The sequence below is a fragment of the Capricornis sumatraensis genome, chromosome 6, assembly GCF_032405125.1.
Source record: "Capricornis sumatraensis isolate serow.1 chromosome 6, serow.2, whole genome shotgun sequence".
Taxonomy (NCBI): Eukaryota; Metazoa; Chordata; class Mammalia; order Artiodactyla; family Bovidae; genus Capricornis; species Capricornis sumatraensis.
The window spans coordinates 26,674,197-26,696,503 of record NC_091074.1 but is presented as its reverse complement, the minus strand read 5'-3'; positions in this window follow the sequence as shown (position 1 = coordinate 26,696,503).

Sequence of the window (22,307 nt, the reverse complement as noted above, 5' to 3'; positions counted from 1 at the left end):
TAAACAACACATAAGCATCTCTTCTCTGGATTAGGAGCAGGATTGCTCTATCATAAAACTTACCCAAGGCAGTGGATCCAATTTACCTCATCTCCCCCCCTGCAACACACTCATTGTAATTCTTTCTTATATCTTTAGCTGTGAAAAACCTTTTCTGCTAGTCTTCAGGACATGTGTACAGAGAGTTGCTCTGTAAGCAGCTATAATTTCGTACGTCTATGGAGGAAGTGAGTTCAGGGTCCTACTCTAGCATCTTGGCCACATCTTTCGGGTTTAATTAACTTTATATTCACAACATGAGACAATTGTTAGATAGTACTCAATAAATTCTTGTAGAATTAAACTAGATAGCTCAATACTGGGCATCCAAGTGATGCTGAGTATAGAGAAAATTCTATTATAATTATTACTTATATTAAAATTCAACACTTTCTCCATTGTTTAGAAATAATAAAATAGACCCTCTCTAACACTGGCATTATTATATTGAGTCTTATTAATATAATGAGAGATACTTTATTTAGGGAAAGTGCTTTTCTGTAATAAACTGAATAGTACAATAAAATTCCATTAAAAAATCCTGCTAAAGGCTTGAAAATCACAACACTAATTTTCCTTAAGATATTTGTCCTGTATCTGTATCTTATGGAAATAGTGTTAGTGCTATTTCAGTTCCAAACCACCTGTAGTTCTACTCAAGTGATTAATACATCTCTTTACACACTAGTCATATAATGTACCGAGTGTGTTTACACCAAATGGAACTGCAGCTTGAATGGATGGTATAAATAAACTTTAATGCTTCCCAGAAATTCATAGCTATACAATAGCAAGAAAGATTAAAGAGGAAAGTTTTTCCCCCTCTGCCAACCTTTACTTTTTTGTTCTCCAAAATTGAAAAAATAATTAAATGATCTCACTCTACAGGTACAAGTGGTATTCGGAATAGCTTGCCCAGTAGTCCTCACCCTCTTATTGAATTTCTGAATGTGTATGTTATGTACTACGAAAGCACTACCTTCTACCTTCCCCATTTTCTTGGTTCTAGCTTTTTATTCCCCTCAAAAGCATATAGGAGAGATATCAGGGACTGAAGGAGGTAATGCTCAGGATTGGTAACTGAAATGGGAATCTCTGCCTATGATCCTAAGAAATTCTATTTTCCCCTAGATAAACATTAACAGGGCAAGACACAGTGAGAGTCACAGATCCAAGGATGGACGATCCTTCTGAGGACAATAGGCAGAGAATTTGTGCAAGTTTCCTGAGTGAGAAACCTTCCAGATGACATCCCTGAAAGTTAAGTTTTTTCCTGCTCAAACACAGAGCTTCCTCAAGAGGAAGATAACACTCACTTTCATCAGAGAGACTGAGAGTTTTCAACAGAGCTACTGTGGAAATGGAAAACAAAACTAGTGCAATAAATTTCTTTCTTTCTTTTTCTTTTACATAATACAGTTGGTACATATGCCCAATGCTCTGCAGTGGGACAAAAAATCTTTTGCCACAGAATACAACATGTGTATCATACATGCTGCTGCTGCTGCTAAGTCAGTTCAGTCGTGTCTGACTCTGTGTGACCCCATAGACAGCAGCCCACCCCACCAATCAGGGACAGTCACACAGAACTCAAAACAAAAGTTAACATAGGCTGGAGTATGAAACCAACTTGAAAGAATCAAGGAGAATTCAGAAGTAACCCAATTCATTCCCTACTCTTCTTATTGAAGTTGATACTTATCTTGAAAAGGAAGTCAATATTCATACTTGAATACAGTAAGTAGATGATTGTGTACATATTTAAGTTCATCAGTGACTGTATTTGTTTACCCATTTTGAAATTGGGTTGTTTCCAATCCATTTACTTGATTGGAAAGTTAAGATTAAAAACAAATAAAAAATTCAATTACTCAAATGCACATCAACAATAGAGATCCCTATAACTCCATACAATTTGAATACTATTCAAAAGTGGTCCAGTGGCTAAGACTCCATGCTTCCTATGCAGGGGGGCCCAGGTTCAATCCCTGGTCAAGGAACTAGATCCCACATGCCACAACTAAGTATTTGCATGCTGCAACTAAAGATCCTGCATGTTGCAACCAAGACCTGGTGTGGCCAAATAAAGAAACAAATATATATGTATTTATTTATATGTGTGTATATATATTTTAAAAAAGAATAAACTATAGTTACACTGAACAAAAAGTTTTGAGTTAAAGAATAAACACATGTATCTACTATATTATTTCATTTATACCAAGTACTACACCAAGCCAAACTAATCTATGGTGATAAAATAGTAGAAAAGGATAATTGTTATCAGTAGAGGTAGGTGACTAAAGGATACTAGGGATGGGGGTGACTCTGCTGCTGCTGCATTCCTTCAGTCGTGTCTGACTCTTAGCAACCCCATGGATTGCAGCCTACCAGGCTCCTCCGTCCATGGGATTTTCCAGGCAAGAGTACTGGAGTGGGTAATATCATTTATTGAACTAGATGCTAGTTATAAGGGTCTTCCCAGGTGGCTCTAGTAGAAAAGAACCCATTTGCCAATGAAGGAGACATAAGAGACGTGGGTTAGATCCCTGGGTTGGGGAGATCACCTAGAGGAGGGCATGGAAATCCACTCCAGAATTCCTGTCTGAAGAATCCCATGGACGGAGGATCCTGGAGGGTTAAAGTCCATAGGGTCGCAAAGAGTCGAACACAACCGAAGCGACAGCACACACACACATACATGCATGTTAGTTACAAGAAAGTAATCACTTTGGGAAATTTTATCCACTTATATGAGTTGTTCAAATTTTAGTTATATATGTGACTCATCTTGGGGAAGAGTTTAAAACAAAAACACATACTAACCATGAACATTATATGTAGAAGAAATACATGACAATAATTCTCTTGTCAACGACTCTCACACTTGACATGCCAACCAGCACACTCCACACTTCGGCGAACAATTTGCCATCTCCACGTATCGTCATGCTTAATATTTGATGCTCATGTACTCCCCCAACCGGGGTCATCTACTTTCACCCTGATGAGAAGAAACCCCACTCAGTCCTCAAAGCCCACTGTGTGTGACCAATTGGTCTCTCGAAGCCACAGAGTTCTGTACCTGAACAACTCTGAGCAGCTCAAAAAGAATTTTTTGTTTGTTTTCAATGTCGCTGCCTATCACAGTTTATGTGCATGTTTCTAACCTTCCTTTTAAACTTTAAGCTTTCTGGAATCAGAGGCTGTGCTTTCTCCATCTTCGTGTTTCCTCCCTGAAGTACTCGGCATAGTGCCTGGTCTATTGTAAGTGCTATATCTTGTAAGTGTTTATAGAATTAAATTGTTACTCATAGCCATTTTAACTATAATATCGTCATATTCCACACCACCTTCTAGGCCATCTTTGCAGTTTCTTGAAAGGTAATGATCTTTTCATCTACGGTCAAGGAGAAGATCGCTTTGGGTACCTCATCACAATGTAACTGATAAGAGCAAATTTTGATTGTTTAATATTTCAATCTGTAATGATCTATCTAAAAGAAGAAAAAAGCATTCCTTTCTTATAGGAGCAGATGTTCCAGGGAGACTAAAATGACATTTTATACTTTTCTCTCATTTTTACCCCCTTGATTGCTATTTTTCTTTTTTAGAGCCTGAAATAAAAGAATTAGGAGCTAGAAAGTGAAATCAAAGTGTATTCTCTGTGTTATTCCACAAAACTAGAGAAGTTGTAACACACTTCGAAGTCAGAAGGCACTCTTTCTGCATTGACTAACAAAGTAACATGCACTATTCATTTCTGCTGGACTTCCCAGGTGGCTCAGATGGTGAAGAGTCTGCTGCAAATGCAAGAGACTTGGGTTTGATCCCCAAGACAGGAGGATCCCCTCGAGAAGCAAATGGCAACCCACTCCAGTATTCTTGCTTGGAGAATTCCATGGACAGAAGAGCCTGCTACAGTTATGGGGCTGCAAAGAGCCAGACATGACAGAGTGACTAATACTTTGGCTTCCCAAGTGGCACTAGTGGTAAAGAACCTGCATAAGAGATGCGGGTTCGATCCCTAAGTCAGGAAAGTCCTCTGGAGGAGGGCATGGCAACCCACTCCAGCATTCCTGCCTAGAGAATCCCATGGAGAGAAAAGTCTGGTGGGCTACAGTCCATAGGGTCACAAAGAGTCAGACATGACTGAAGCAACTTCGCAAGCGTGCACTGCATGGATAGAGACCAGCTCTGTCTCTTAGTTGAGGGGATTATCAACATGTTTATTTTTATTTCACGGGGGTTATTCTCTGCATCTGCCTTTTGTACCTCCACAGTCACTTCAGTCATGTAGACAGTTTTTTACATAACCTTCCCACCTGCCTCTTTTTTGGCACATGATGTTGCCCAAGAGAACAGTGAACCAGCCAAGAAGAGGTCCTGAGGTGAATCTTCCAGATGGCAGCACTTTAAACTCTGATGGCTTTCCTCCTAGCTATGAGGGTCTTTTTCCCCCAACATTGAAATACCATTATTCTTTTGATACAGAATTTGCTTACTGCTTGTGACCCCTCTGTTGCCTACAACTTTGAGAAATTTGTCTCCTTTAAATAATCCAAGAAAAAGAAAAAATTATCCAAGAGAACGCATAGTTGCCAATAAAGTCTCTCTCCTAGCTTGAAGCTGCACTAATTAGACATGCTTCTCTGTGGTTACAGATCTTCATCTGCCATGTTGGCTACAGAAAAAATGCCGTTTCTTCATTTCACTCTCACAGATATGCATTACGGAGAGCTCCATGAAAAATTACATTTATTGATATTTAAGATTGAGCCTTAGTAACTGTGAAAAACAATGTACTGATCATCCTGCAAAAGAGCTTTCTAAAGTAACATAAGAAACCTAACAAGAGGGAAAAAAAGGGTCAGGGAAACAGGATTTCATTATAGCAACAGATAAATATTTTTCATTAAACATTAAAAACAACATCTGTTACTCCCTTTAATAGTGTGAAGTTTGGGGTGGTTAATGACTTTAAAAGTAATTTGCAATTTAAACATGTCTCTGTCTAGTGGCTAATTCATGGCTAAGTCTTCAGTGTTAACTCTCATTTTTATTAGTTTTATTAATGGTCTCTCTTAAGCAAAAGTCACAAAGTGGTATATCATTCTTTTGACTAGTGATAATAAGAAATGAATCTGTATCCTTGAGATTTTGATTGCTTTCTGCCGTGTTTCCCTTTCCTACACTTTGCTTCTTTCCTCCAAGTAAAGGATATTTTTTTGGAACAAAAGAACAATTAATTAGGAAAAGAAGGAATCTCCATCTCTCCTGCATTATTATTCTCCAAACTGCCAACGGATGATAGTCATTACCTTTCTTGCCATGATGACTTTATTGAGAGGTCAAACAGTCTTTCTAAGTTGTTTAACAAATTTACATTAAGGAAGAAAGTTTCAGCCCCAGAGTTAGTAGAGTTTAGAATTAATTTGGTTGCAGTAGACCTAATACATGGATGAGAGTACAAGAATTCAGAGGCCACTGGAGCCATAATGTTTGTCTATATTGCCTTAGCTATCATATTGGGCATCAGCTTCAGGTTTTGCTGCCCACTGGAGCTAAAATGATTAGCTCATGTTCTTGGCAATGTCCAGCCCCCAAAAGGCCAGAAATCTTCTTTCATATCTTCAACCTACATATATATGAAGTCAGTACAAGAGAGACATCAATCCAATTCAACTCTGGTCATGATGGCCCTCGGGACCATATGGTACCACTGATAACCTCCCCCTGGTAGTCCATCTCTTTCTAGCTTCATCTAGTTCTAATGTCTTCCCTATAGGTGCTGATCTATGCCATAAAGTCGCAGTAGGTTTGAAGTCTGCTTAAAGTTTATTGGTAATTTGTAATTATTATTCACATATGCTAAAATTACAACATCTCAGTGTGGAGAAAAGGGAACCATTCTATACTGTTGGTGGCACAGCCAGTATGGAAAATAGTATGGAGATTACTTAAAAACCTAAAAATAGAATTATCATATGATCCAACAATCCCACTCCTAGGTCTGGATCCAGAAAAGATGAAAATCCTACTTCCAACAGACCACTTATGGTTGTGGGGGGTGGGGAAAAGGATGCGGGGAAGGGATAGTTAGGGAGTTTTGGGATGGACATATACACACTGCTATATTAATGTTTAGAATGAATAACCAACAAAGACCTATGGTATAGTACATGGAACTCTGCTAAATGTTATAATATGTGGCAGCCTGGATGGGAGGGAAGTTTGGGGGAGAATGGATACATGTATATGTATGGCTGAGTCTCTTCACTGAAACTATCACAACATTTTTCATCAGCTAAACTACAATAAAAAATAAAAAGTTTTTTTTTAAAAATGATACAAGCACCCCAATGTTCATAGTAGTACTATATACAGCAATCAAGACATGGGAACCACTCAAGGGTCCATCAACAAGTGAGTAGTTTAAGACAACATACTATGCACACACACGTTTACAAGGGAATATTCCTCAGCCATAAGAAAGGATGAAATTATTTCCATTTGCAGAAATATGGATGGACCTAGAGAATACCATACTAAGTAAGTCCAAACAAATATTGCATGATATCATTTACATGTGGGAGCTAAAAAATAATACAAGTAAATCTAAATATGAAGCAAAACAGAATTATAGAAATAGAAAACAAACAAGTTTACCAAAGGTGAAAGGGAGGACAAGAGGGTAAATTAGAAACATGGGATTAACAGATACAAACTACATACATAAAAATAGATAAGGAAAGAGGATTTACTGTATAACACAGGAAACTATATTCAATATCTTATAATAACCTATAATGGAAAATAATCTGAAAAATATATAACTGAATCACTTTGCTATATTTATGTTGTATTAGTAGTTCAGTAATGTCTGACTCTTTGCGACCCCATGGACTGTAGCTTGCCAGATTCCTTAGTCCATGGAATTCTCCATGCAAGAATAGTGAAGTAGGTAGCCATTCCCTTCTCCAAGGGATCTTCCTGACCCAGGGAAAAAACCCATGCCTCCTGCATTGCAAACAGATTCTTTACCGCTTGAGCCACCAGGGAAGCCCCACATTGCTATATATCTGCAACTAACACAGTATTATAAGTCAATTATACTCAATTTAAAAACTTACATCCTTTCTTTGACTCTTGATACATCAGTACAAACACTAAATTTTCTTTAAGGGAAACTTGATGCCACACTTACAAAAGAGTAGAAGGAAGGACAGGAGGAGGAAAAGAAAGAATAGGAGGAAGAGAAGGAAAAAGAGTGCATTTTGTTTTAAATGTGACATTGCATGATTGCATCTTTTGGCATCATTGTTTAAAAAAAATAGCTGAAAAATAGCTGAATAAATGGATGTGTTCAGAACTTAGTGCTTACATTTTTTAACAACAGTGTATTTTTAGTTCCCCTCAATACAGCTATAGGATGTTCAAATAAGGGGATTACTAAATTTTTCTATTGATGAAGTTTTGTGGATAGCAGAAACACTCTAAAGCAACTGTCGCATTTCTCTGCCACCTCAAATTCTGTTATAGAACAATAAACATTATAATAAATATAATATATATAGATGCTAGTATCATAAATACTTTAAAAATTAGGTAAATTTTACATTGCAGAAAAAAACTGCATTCATCCCAGTAAGTATTCAAGCATACCTTTGCACACTCCTAGTCTAGACAAAGCAGAGACATTACTTTGCCAACAAAGGTCCATCTAGTCAAAGCTATGGATTTTCCAGTAGTTACGTATGGATGTGAGAGTTGGATTACAAAGAAAGCTGAGCACTGAGGAATTGATGCTTTTGAATTGTGGTGTTGGAGAAGACTCTTGAGAGTCCCAAGGAGATCCAACCAGACCATTCTAAAGGAAATCAGTCCCAAATATTCATTGGAAGGACTGATGCTGAAGCTGAAACTCAAGTACTTTGGCCACCTGATGCGAAGAACTGACTCATTTGAAAAGATCCTGATGGTGGGAAAGATTGAATGTGGAGGAGAAGGGGACGACAGAGGATGAGGTGGTTGGATTAGACATGAGTTTGAGTAAACTCCAGGAGTGGGTGATGGACAGAGAGGCCCGGCGTGCTGCAGTTCATGGGGTCGCAAAGAGTCAGACATGACTGAGCAACTGAACTGAACTGAACTGAACTGATTAGGGGTCTAGGTTCTGAAGAGTAATGTCTACTGCTATAATTTTGCAAGTTAGGGTTTGTCTCCATATTATGCAAAAGTATATTTCCATATATGAAATAGATGCATTTACTTAAACAATATACATGAGGTTACTTATAAAACAGATTTATTAAAGTATAACTGAAGATAATGAGCTGCATATATTCAGAGTGCACAATCTGATATATTTTAACATGTTAACACCTGTTAAACTATCATCAAAATCAAAACAATAAACTCATCACTCTCAAGTCTTCTTATGCACATTTGTGAGTACTTTCTCCTGCTAGTATCTGTCCTACTCCCATTCCCATAAAACCAGTGATCTGTTTTCTGTCATTATGGATTGGAACTGCACTTTTTTTGAGTTTTATACAAATTAAATCATGCAATATGCACTTCTTTGTGTCTGACTTTCACACAGCATTATTGCTTCAAGACTGACCCAGGCTGTAGCACATATCAATAGTTCTTTACTGTTTTATGCCTTGTATCATTCCATTCTGTGGATATGACGGAGTTTGTTGTTTATCTCTTCACTAATCTCTGTTGTCTACAGCTTATGACTATTACGAATAAATCTTCCAGAACATACCAAATCTTGCTATAAAATACACTTTCAATTATCTTGGGCTGATACTTTGGAATGGGATGGTTGGATCAAATAGTACAAGTTTAACTGTTTAAGGAATGAAAATATTTTTCAAAATGCTAGGATCATTTAACATTCCCATCAATAGTGTATGAAGGTTTTAGTTCCTCTAAACCCTTGAAATTAAATTATAACTAATTTAACTATAAAGAGCCTAAGTTCTTTCTGGAGGCTCTGGGGACAAAATCCTCTTCCCAAATTATTCTTTTTGTCAGTAGAATTGGTGGTTTTAGGATGGAGTTCTCATTTACTTGCTGGCTGTCAGCTAGGGAATGCTTTTAGCTCCTAGAGGCTACTTGTATTCTATGCCACATGGCCTCTTCCATCTTCAAGCCAGCAGTGGTGTACTGAACCTTTCCTGTGCTTCAGATCTTTTTTCCTCTTTCTGGAGAAAGTTTCTTTCAAGGTCTTCGTATGATTAGTCAGACCCACCTGAATAATCACCCCATTTTAAGGTTAATTGTGCCATACACTCAAGAGAATGAAATCTACAGCATCATTTCCCTGGGTAAATATACCAGAGCTTGGGAGATCTTGGAGACTGTGTTAAAAGTCTCCCTATCCCTTTATCCAAATACATTTTCTGTTCTCCTTCATTCATTTGGGGAATTTAAACACATATATATTAGGTCTCTGAAACTGTCCTATAGCTCACTCATGTTCTGCTCATTTTTTAGTGTATTTTCTGTGTTTCATTTTCAGTTATTTTTACTGCCATGTAACCAAGTTAACTCGGAGAAGGCAATGGCACCCCACTCCAGTACTCCTGCCTGGAAAATCCCATGGACGGAGGAGCCTGGTAGGCTGCAGTCCACGGGGTCGCAAAGAGTCAGGCGCTACTGAGCCACTTCACTTTCACTTTTCACTTTCATGCGCTGGAGAAGGAAATGGCAACCCACTCCAGTGTTCTTGCCTGGAGAATCCCAGGGACAGAGGAGCCTAGTGGGCTGCCATCTATGGGGTCGCACAGAGTTGGACACAACTGAAGTGACTTAGCAGCAGCAGCAGCAGCAACCAAGTTAACTCTCCTATTCTTCTACCATGGGTAACCTTCTGCTAATTCTACCCAGTGTATTCCACACACACTGTAATTTCATTTCTAGACGTTTTAAATATCTTTTGATTTCTATCTACTTTTATAAATATATACAACACAGTTATAAATAATGCCTTAAATTGTCATCTATTAATTCTAACATATGTGATAGGTCATAGTCAGTTTTGACTAATTATTTTCATGATTGAATCTTGTGTTCTCCTGCTGCTTTGTAAGCCTCATAATTTCTAATTAGTTACCAAACAAATTTTTCTTCACTGGGCCTGGATATTTTTATGTCTCTATGAATATTCTTAAGCATTTTTTTATTCTGGGACACAGTTAAGTTACCTATAAAATATGTGATCCTTTGGGACTTGCTTTTAGGATCTGTCAGAAATTTAGAGCAATGCTCAGTCTAGGATCAGCGGGATGGTAGAAATTGTGTGTTTACTTTTGGATATGTTAAGTTTAAGGTGTTTATTAGTCAAGTGGCGAGATAAATTATGTACGTCTGGAGTTCAGGGAAGAGATCAGTGAGAGGATATACATTATTTATCTTGATAATGCAACCAAGCAATTTAACACACATACACAACTATGCGTTATTCAACTGAAGAAGACCAATCAATAGACCTAACAGAAGGAGAATATTCTTTGCCTTTTTCCTTTCTTTATGTTGTCATGGTTCAAGCACTCTCAAACTGTGATATCCAAATAAGCTTACATGACCTAGGAATTTGTTAACAATGTAGGTTTGTGGCCCCAGTTCAGGCCTACTGAATCAGCAGCCCCAGGGGTAAGACCAGCTATCTCTTTTACCAAGCCCTATAGGTGAATTCTATAAGTTCAAGTTTAAGAGCGGGTGGTCTAGTCTGTAAGTCCTAGAGAGTACTTCAGTACTCTACTGTCACCTTAGCTGCTAGGTCTCAAAGAATGATTGGAAATTTTGAGATGGAGAACAGAGGAAAAAAAAATTCAGAGAAGAGAAACATGTGAAAAGGAATTGGATCTAAATAACATGCAAATGAGTTCTTTACCATAGAATGTGTTTGGGCTATTTATATTATCTTTACTACTCAGAAGAGCCACCCTGAGTGCTGCCAAATGCCACTTTCTAACCAGGAAATTCAAGTGAAAATTGTTTTCCTTCTATAATTTTTACCTCAGGTAAACAGAAAAGCCAAATACCATGCTATGAAACCTCACATTTCAGAAATGTTTTATAATATTGAAATGTGTAAGTTCAAGTCGCAGTTATTCATAATTAATCATAATTAATTTGAGACTAGGGACCTATCAGGAATTCAGTGTTCTAGATAGTTTTATTGCTTTAGCATTTCCTACAAGAGTGTAGGGCAATCCCTGATACATAATAAGTATTCAATACATTGTTCTCATCATTTAGGCACTAATTCATGTCTGACTCTTTTGTAGTCTCATGGATTATAGGCAAGAATAGTGGAGTGGGTTGTCATTTCCTTTTCCAGAAGATATTCTCAACCCAGGGATTGCACCTGTATCTCCTGCATTGGAAGGCTGAGTCTTTACCATTGAGCCACCTGGAAACCCCAATTCAATACATATTAGCAAATATAACTTATTTCAGAAACACTTCCCACTCTCTTTCTTGGTATATTCTGAAGTATATCACAGAGGCACTGTGTGATTCATAGCTAGTGCTCTAAGTAATCTCTTTTTTTAGGTATGTGTATTTGCATACCATAAAAAGTAGCGCTTGATTAACTGCATTCTTTACAGCCCTAATAAAATGTTATTTTGGAGTAAATATGGCCTGTCTGTAGAGGTATTATTAAACACTGTGTTTTTTCCTCCCAAAAGATGCAAGATAAATATTATGTATCCATATTCCCCTTAGATGGTCTGGATTAGACACACATAAGAAGAGCATAATGTTGAGACAAGGTCTGGATGGCCAGAAATGTTAAATTGGCTGTCAGTTAAAGGGATACAAGTTCAGGATTGGAAATGGAATATGAAGCCAGAGGTCTGAAGACAAATGAAGGAAATAGAGGAAAGCAGGACCAAGCTGGGATAGTCGGATTAGTTGAACTGCCTGGATCTCTCCCCTGTCTGCCCACAACTCGTTTTCAATGACTGTTTTTCACTAAACGCTTTGCTTAGGATCTGGTGCACATGTTCTTCTACTTCTGTCTAATTCAGATTTGAAATAATTGGTTTTTGTTTTTTAAAATTTTAATTGGAGTATAATTGTTTTACAATGTTGTGTTAGTTTCTGCTGTACTGCTCGTGAATCAGCTATGTGTGAGTGTACGCCCAGTCACTGCAGTCGTGTCTGACTCTTTGCAGTTCTATGGACTGTAGCCTGTCAGGCTCCTCTGTCCATGGAATTCTCCAGGCAAGAATACTGAAGTGGATTGCCATGCCCTCCTCTAGGGGATCTTGTGGACACTGGGATTGAACCAACATCTCCTGCATTGCAGGTGGATTCTTTACCTACTGGGCTACCTGGGAAGCCCAAATCGGAGATATATATCCCCTCCCTCTTGACCCTGCCTCCCACTCCCCGTCTCACTCCTTTAGGTCATCACTGAACACTGAGCTGAGCTCCCTTTGTTATACAGCAGCTTCCCACTAGCTATTTATTTCACACATGGTAGTATATATATATATATGTCAATGCTATACTCTCAATTCATCACACCCTCTGAAATAATTCTTTAAGAAGAATTTCATACTGCATTACAAATTAGAAATCCTGAAATGGCCTAAACTTTCCTTCCTTCCTTTCCTATTTCTTCTATCAGAAGCATACTTATTCTACTTACACCTGGGATCAAAATTTCAGAATTACAGTCATCAATTCTCTTTCCATTAACCAAACATCACTTTCCCAATCCATTAGAAAAATGGTGAGATATGTTATACTTAAAAGTTTAATACAATACACTGAAGACTGTATGAAACTTAGGCATGCAAAGTTATGGTATCCAGGCACTGCAGTTGAGCTCTCTTATGGTCAAGCTAACGGGGCAGTGACCACCCATCATTAAAGTTGTTTATGCCCAAATAGCCTTTTCCATAAAATGCTGTACAGAAATCTGACATTTCAATTTGTTTACTTTTCAAATATTTTAGTAGATTCAATGCTTTATTGTAAAGAAACACTGGAAAGTGAAAGTGAAAGTCACTCAGCTGTGTCTGACTCTTTGCGACCCCATGGACTGTCCATGGAATTATCTAGGCCAGAATCCTGGAGTGGGTAGCCTTTCCCTTCTCCAGGAGATCTTCCCAACCCAGGGATTGAACCCAGGTCTTCTGCATTGCAGGTGGATTCTTTACCAGTTGAGCCACAAGGTTGCAAATATCCTTATGGGCTGTCTCTGTGAAGAAGGGTGAATGCTATATGCCTGGGCAAGAAGGAAAGTCAGCCTCCTCAATATTGGCACCATAATGCTGAGTCCAACTTCTTGTTCAACTGATTTTGGAAGCACACGGATCCCTTTATAATCAACAATACAACACTATTTAGGTACTAATTTCAGAACAAACTATGAATTAGCTATGACCCAGCATTTTCTAAAGGCTGCCTGGAGCATCTAATACTTAGGAAAAGTAGCTGCATGGATATGTTAATCTTTTATTTCTCTAGTTCAATAAACCCTATTTTGATATTGAGGGAATCTGAAATAATATGCCGTTGTAATAATATTTTAACTGTCCTCAGAAATGCCTCTGTTCATGAGAACAATTGGCAGGTGGATTATTTACCACTGAGCCAGCTGTTGGGTCAGGAAGATTCCCCTGGAGAAGGAAATGGCAATCCACTCCAGTATTCTGGCCTGGGAAATCCCATGGACAGAGGAGCCTGGAGGACTACAATCCATGGCATTGCAAAAAGTCAGACATGACCTAGCAACTAAAGAACAACAAAATGAGAACTATTGACCCAAGATGTAGCATATACTCTACTGAGTGATTTGGAATATCAGATGAAAAAGAGACATACATGACTAACATTAAATGTGTACTGAAATTCTTAGGGTTAACAGCAAAAATGTCCATATGTGAAATAGTAACATACTAATATCTTTACCATTACTGGGGGAAAACACATTATCCCTTATTATTATTGTTATCTTACATATTTATCTATTCAATAATATATATTGATTACCTTCCATGTGCCACAGAAATATAGTAAAAACTGGGGCAGACTTAGCCCCTACTTTAAGGAAAAATGCACTTAAGCCACAGAAATGTGGCAATTAATACGTAGCCATACTAAAACCACATGACCATTAACACAAATGTAAAATAATTGGATTTAGGCAATGAAGCCCAAGGAAAAGAAAGCAAAATTTATTACCTGAAAACTTAATCTGAACTGCTTCCTTACTTTATAAGAAGTTACTCTTATTTAGATCGCAACTTACCTCAGCTTCTCGCTATTAATATTTCTCGGAAAAAAAAAGATTCATAATAATCCTTAATGTTTTCAGTAGTGGGAAGGTTACTCCTAATTTCTTTTTTACTAATCCTATTTGGCTAAACTGTCATGAAATGCAGAACACATGCCACATAAGTTATCTCATTAGGTTATTATCTTTTGTAATGATTTATTGTCCAGTTTTATATTAAGCTTTGCATGGTATCTGATCAAAGATAATTTTTTATGGCTAACTTAATTAAAAATAAGCAAACAAATGGAAAATATATCTCACACATTAGGTGGAAAGCCTCAATTTCATCTTAAATGTAGTTATTTCTTACAGGCACATACAGAGTTCTCAATGTTGTCATAAACTTTTTAAGAGCAGTTACTATCCATCATATATACTTTTTTTGTGTTCCTTCTGTGAAAAACTGTTAGGACCATTATCAGTTTTCCACTTTTTATTTGATAACAAGATCATAATTATTTCCAGCTTTATTGACATAAAATAGACATAAAACATTCTGCAAATTTAAAGTGTATGAGTTGATTTGATACATATGTACTTTCAAATGATTTCTACCATAGAGTTAGCTAACACCTCCATCACATACATAATTACCATTTGTTTTTTATGATGAGACTATTAAAGGTCTCTCTTAACAACTTTGAAGTATATAAAACAGTATGATTAGCTATAATCATGATGCTGTACACTAAATCCTCAGAACTTTCTCATCTCATAAACTGCAAGTTTGTACCATTTGACTAACATCTCCCCATTTCCTCCATTCTTCATCCCCTGGCAACCACTACTTTGTTTCCCTGAGTCTGGCTTTTTAAGATTCCACATATAAATGACATCCAACAGTATTTGTCTGTCTCTGGCATTATTCACTTAGCATAATGCTCTCCAGATTCAGCCACGTGGTAGCAAAACAGCAGGGTTTCCTTCTTTCTGATGGCTGAATAATATTCCATTTTGTTTATATACCAAATTTTCTTCATTAGCTCGTCCGTTGACAGTTCTTAGGGAGTTTTCATGTACTAGCTTCTCTGAATAATACCGCAATGAACATCAGAATGTACATAACTCCTTGAGATTCTGTTATCATTTCCTTTGAACATGTGCTCAGAAGTGGAATTGCTGCTTCATATGGTTGCTCTATTTTTAATTTTTTTAAGGAAACTCCACGCTGTTTTCCATAGTAGCTGTACCAGTTTATATTCCCACCAACAGTATACAAAGGCTCCCTTCTCTCCACATCCTTGCTCACCAACATTTTTTATCCCCTGTCTTTTTGATAACAGCTATTCTGCTGGTGTGAGGTGTTATCTCATTGTAGTTTTGACCTGTGTTCCCTTCATGATTAGTGATGTTGAGCACATTTTCATGTACTTGTTGGCCATTTGTGTGTCTTCTCTGCAAAAGTGTCTTCTCAGATCCTCTGTCCATTTTTAAATTCCTTTTCATTTTTTGCTGTTAAGTTGTATGAATCATTTATATATTTTAGATATAACCTCACCAGGTATGTGGTTTGCAAACATTTTCTCCCATTTTATAGGTTTCTTTTTCATTTTGTAGATTTTTCTTTTATAGTTTCAGTCTGTTGTTTCTTTGTGGGAGTTTTTTAGCTTGGTATAGTCCAATTTATCAGGCTTCCCTGATAGCTCAGTTGGTAAAGAATCTGCCTGCAATGCAGTTCAATTCCTGGGTCAGGAAGATCCACTGGCGAACGGATAGGCTACCCACTCCACTATTCTTGGGCTTCCCTGGTGGCTCAGCTGGTAAAGAATCCTCCTGCAATGAGGGAGACCTGTGTTCAATCCCTGGGTTGGGAAGATCCCCTGGAAAAGGAAAAGGCTACCCACTCCAGTATTCTGGCCTGGAGAATTCCATGGACTCTCTAGTCCATGCGGTCACAAAGATGTTGCATATGAGAATCATTCTTTTTTGAAGAGCAGTGTGTCCAGCCCAGGGCAGTGTGTCATGTGACCCTGTTCTCATTCTTCACTTTCATGGTCTTAGCTGGGCTTAGACATGTGTTCAGTCACAGCAAAGAAAACAGAGCATCCAATAAGAGTTTCTGAGAAAACTTTATCTTTCTTATACAAATCTTACAGAATTCCCTTCTCTTACTTTCCTTGATCAAGGAGCTGGGTTGAAGATATGACAAGATAGTGGGTTGGACAAAAAGTTCACTCAGGTTTTCTCATACCATCTTATGAAAAACTGGAACAAATATTTTGGCCAATCCAATGTTTTGTGACTGTACAAAAGGTATCGAACAAAAAAATGGAATCCAACAAAATGCTGGGGGAAATTTGGCAATTCTGGGTGTGATGGTATTGCTCAGAAATGGAAACAATATCTTCCTGTGGTCTTATTGTGAGAGAAAAACTTCTATGTTTTGTTGTTGTTTAGCCACTCAGTTGCGACTGACTCTTTTGCAGGACTGCAACCCCCACCAGGCTCCTCTGTTCATGAGATTTTTCAGGCAAGAATATTGGTGTGGGTTTCCTAGGACACTATTAATTGAGATTTTAGTTTAAGGCAGCCGAATATACTCTTAACTCATATATTGCTATAAGTTTTTATTGGTTATACTCAACAATGTTTCAAATTGTTCTTTAACAACAATGTCATGTATGACACTTACCTTCCCACTTGAGTGATCTAATTTAGGGGTTCACTAATTTTTGCCTGAGTTAGTCAATAGACCTTTAATAAATGTTTGCTAGATGAAAATGAATTAGATTTTTGTAATATCCGTTTATGTTTTCTTGCTACATCAATTCTCTTCTCCTTCTAATAATCTTGAGGTCAATGGATTTATTTTTCTGGAGCATAATTTTGATCATGACTTTCTTCTGCTCATAAATGCTAAGGCTCCCAGGTGTCTTCAGATGTCCAAATTCCTTTCTCTGTTATTTGAAATCATTCAAAAATCTAACCCTAATATTCCTCTCCAACCTAATTTCACATAAATGATTATAATCCAAATAAATAAAACTGCTTTCAACTCTTCTTACATATCTAACCAGTTTTGGGGATGAGATATTATTTCTCCTGTTAGAATGACCTGCTGCTCCTCATTCTGACTGTCAATCATTTGCTTTTCAGTTCCAGCTCACATTTCATCGCCTCTCAAAAGGATTTATTCAGTCCCCAATTCCATCCAGCCCCACTGAAGTAGAACCAATCTTCTATTCTCAACTATAACAGATATGTACTTGTAATTTTCTAATAGCTTACATATCCTGCTGAATAGTATAGAGTTCTATGTATAGGTCTTATTTATTCTAATATCTTTGGAGTAATATTTATTTGTGCTTGCATAAACTCTACTGAATCTAATACACACAGAAATTTATAATCTACATGCAGAAAGGTATACAAATTATAAGTATAGATGTTTTGATAAATTTCTAGGACCATGAACACTTTTCTATACCTACCACTTAAATAAAGGTATAGAACATCACCCGCACCCAGAAGCCAAAAGTAACTGTGCCTCTGATTTCCATCAACACACATTAGTTTTGCCTATCTCTGAATTACATATAAATGTTATCATTCATTATGTATTCTTTTGTGATGGGTTTCTTTTGTTTAGCATATACCTATGAGTCATATTCATATTGTTCATATATCAGTAATGTATTCTCTTTAATGAATTTAGTATTTCTTTTTGATAATTATACTTCAATTTTTATACATTGTACTAAAGATAACCATTTGATCTGCTTCTTTTTTTTTTTTTTTTTGCTGTTAGGATAACATTAGTATAAACATTTTTGTACATGTGTTTGGGGGCACTTTGGATACATTGCTGTCAAGTATATACTTAACCAGGGAATTTCTGAGTGACAATGTATATGCATTTCCAGATACTTAGATTTCTGAAGGGGAAACAACTATTTTTTCTCCACCTGAATTGGAAGAGACTGTATATATGTGCTTCTGTTTCTGAACTTTCCATTCTGTTGTGTGCTTTCTTGTACCAAATACCACACTGTCACAATTACTATAACTTTATAATAAATCTGAATGTCTGGTGTGGCAAATCTTCCAACTTTTCCCTTCATCTAGATTTTCTCTGCAATTCTTGTCAAGTAATTGATAGTGTTATAGTTAGGAATACATTAATACATTAAACCTATTACATATTAATTTAGAAAAACTAGTATTTTTTTTAAATTCTGAGTTTTCTAATCTACAAATACAGTATATTCCATCTATTTATAAAGGTCTTAAAATGTTTCTTTGTCAGAATTGCTCTGTCACTTTCTATGTGGAAGTCTTGTATCTCTTTCCTTAGTATTCTTCCTAGGTGCTTGAATTAACTTTCTTTTCTTGTCTTTTTGGGCCAGTAAGAACTTCCAAATGATATTGATTTAAACAATTATAGAAGGGATCTTTGTCCTTCTCTCTTTCCTAATCTCTTTAATATTATATCATCATGATTATTTTTAAAAACTTTGAATGCAACTGACATGTTAATTTCAGTATACAACATAATGATTCAATATTTGAACATATTGGGAAATGATAACCATAGTGTCTAATTATTTTTGCTGGAGATATTCTGTAGATATGTTTTATCATATTTTTAAAATTACTACTTATGGTTTGATAAAAGTCTTTAACACGAATAGGGAGTAATTATCTTCTGACCATGAAGGAGTATAGAAGTTTTGTTCCTAGAGTAAACAACTCAAAAACTGGTCACATTAATGAAACAACTGTTTTTAGATTGAGACAAGTAGTGTGGGGCTTCAATTCCTGAGAAAAGGGAAACAAATAAAGTCCCCATGAGTTTCTAGCTTTCCTCTTAAAACATTTCCAGACTGTAGTGCAAACAAAAGAAACTCAAGGAGAATATTGCCATCTTATTGAAGAGCCTGATATCAAAGTTTGACTAGGCTGAAGCACCTGGGACACGTAAGATATGCCATCAGGGATGACATACCAAAAGCTCTTGGGATCTGAACAAGATTTCTGTAGTACCCTGTAGTCTACTGTTGATACTAAACTATGAATCAAAAGTAAAACTGAATTATTTGTGGGTTCAGTTCAGTTCAGTTGCTCAGTCATGTCCGACTCTTTGAGACCCCATGAACTGCACCATGCCAGGTCTCCCTGTCCATCACCAACTCCCAAAGTCCACCCAAACTCATGTCCATTGAGTTGGTGATGCCATCCAGCCATCTCATGATGTGTCGTCCCCTTCTCCTCCTGCTCCCAATCCCTCCCAGCATCAGAGTCTTTTCCAATGAGTCAACTCTTGGCATGAGGTGGCCAAAGTATTGGAGTTTCAGCTTTAACATCAGTCCTTTCAATGTACACCCAGGATTGATCTCCTTTAGAATGGATTGGTTGGATCTCCTTGCAGTCCAAGGGACTCTCAAGAGTCTTCTCCAACACCACAGTTCAAAAGCATCAATTATTTGGCGCTCAGCTTTCTTCACAGTCCAACTCTCACATCCATATATGACTACTGGAAAAACCATAGCCTTGACTAGATGGACCTTAGTCGGCAAAGTAATGTCTTTGCTTTTGAATATGCTATCTGGGTTGGTCATAACTTTCCTTCCAAGGAGTAAGCATCTTTTAATTTCATGGCTGCAATCACCATCTGCAGTGATTTGGGAGCCCCCAAAAATAAAGTCTGACACTGTTTCCACTGTTTCCCCATCTATTTCCCATGAAGTGATGGGACCAGATGCCATGGTCTTAGTTTTCTGAATGTTGAGCTTTAAGCCAACTTTTTCACTCTCCTCTTTCACTTTCATCAAGAGGCTTTTTAGTTCCTCTTCACTTTCTGCCATAAGGGTGGTGTCATCTGCATATCTGAGGTTATTGATATTTCTCCTGGCAATCTTGATTCCAGCTTGTGCTTCTTCCAGCCCAGCATTTCTCATGATGTACTCTGCATATAAGTTAAATAAGCAGGGTGACAATATACAGCCTTGACATACTCCTTTTCCTATTTGGAACCAGTCTGTTGTTCCATGTCCAGTTCTAACTATTGCTTCTTGACCTGCATATAGGTTTCTCAAGAGACAGGTCAGGTGTTCTGGTATTCCCATCTCTTTCAGAATTTTCCACAGTTTATTGTGATCCACACAGTCAAAGGCTTTGGCATAGTCAATAAAGCAGAAATAGATGTTTTTCTGTGCTTCTGTATTAGTCTATCCAAGCTGCTATAACAAAATATCACAGACTGGATAGTTGCAACAACAAAAATGTATTTCTCATGGTTCTGCAGGCTGGACTGTCTATGATTAAGGTGCCCATTGACTGGATTCCTGATGTGTGCTCTTGCCCCAACTTATAGATGGCTCCTTCTTTGTGCCCTCACACAGCTCAGAGAGAGCAAGCTCTTCAGTATCTCTTTCTATAAGAACACAACCCTGCGGGATCAAGAGTCCACCTTCATGACCTCAATTAACCTTTATTGGCTCCTTTGGCCCTATGTTCAAACACAGTCACAAAATTGGGAGTCAGGGTTTTAAGATATAAATTTGCAGGAACACAATTCAGCCCACAATAGTTTCTATTGTCCATTTCTCTCCTCTTTCATGTGATGTGTCTGGTGATTTTTGCCTAAATTCCAGCCATCTGACCTTTCCAGCCAGATTTTTAAAAACTGTATCCAGTTTTCCTAATTGTTTTAAGAGAGGTACTGGTTTGCCATGAGTTGCTCCCTCAAAATAATTTACAATGTGAGGCTTTCCAATGTAAATGCTCTATGCAAAGGGAAGTCAGGGGCTAGAATAAGAAGAAGCTCATTTAAAATTTAATCAAGTTGAGGGGTGCTGCTTTGGTAGATCAGATGGTAAAACATCTGCCTGCAAGGCAGGAGACCAGGGTTTGATCCCTGGGTCAGGAAGATCTCTGTAGAAGTTCCCTGTAGAAGGAATATCCCTATAGAATACCCACTCCAGTATTTTTGCCTGGAGAATTCCATGGACACACCATGGGGTCACAAACAGTTGGACACAACTGAACAACTAACACACCAGTCACAACCTGGCTCAAAACCCATGTGATATTATGCAGAACCCCTTTCAATCTCTCTTTTTTTCTCCCCTCAGCCAATACTGAGGGAAATAACAACAACATAACAACATCTCTATGGTAGTCATACTTTCATACCCACTTTATGGAACATGAAACCCTTACTTAGATAAGGCAAGTTCCTTGACTTTGTCCATGTAACTAGGAAGTGGCTGATGTCTATCATCAAGATTTAAGAGCCCATTTTCCTAACCACCATGTCAGAGATGAAATAGATCACCTCATCACATAATTTCCCACTTTTACACCTTTTTTTGTTTGTTTGTTTGTTTTGTTTATTTTGTATGGCCTTCATCCAAATCATTATGTTGGGAAGTGCAACAAAACTAACCTACATTTCAAATATTTTATACATGTTAAGAGCAATCTTTAACCCCAAACATCACCAGAATTCAGTGATAAAGACTACTAAAAGAAACTATGCCATTGTCCCTCTGTATCCTAAGTTTCATATCTGCAGATTCAACCAACTGCAGATTTTCTTTTTTTTAAATTATTTTTTATTGAAGGATAATTGCTTTACAGAATTTTGTTGTTTTCTGTCAAACCTTAACATGAATCAGCCATCAGTTCAGTTCAGTCGCTCAGTCATGTCCGACTCTTTGAGACCCCATGAATCACAGCACACCAGGCCTCCCTGTCCATCACCATCTCCCAGAGTTCACTCAGACTCATGTCCATCCAGTCAGTGATGCCATCCAGCCATCTCATCCTCTGTCCTGCCCTCAATCCTCTCCTGCCCTCAATCCCTCCCAGCATCAGAGTCTTTTCCAATGAGTCAACTCTTCACATGAGGTGGCCAAAGTACTGGAGGTTCAGCTTTAACATCATTCCTTCCAAAGAAATCCCAGGGTTGATCTCCTTCAGAATGGACTGATTGGATCTCCTTGCAGTCCAA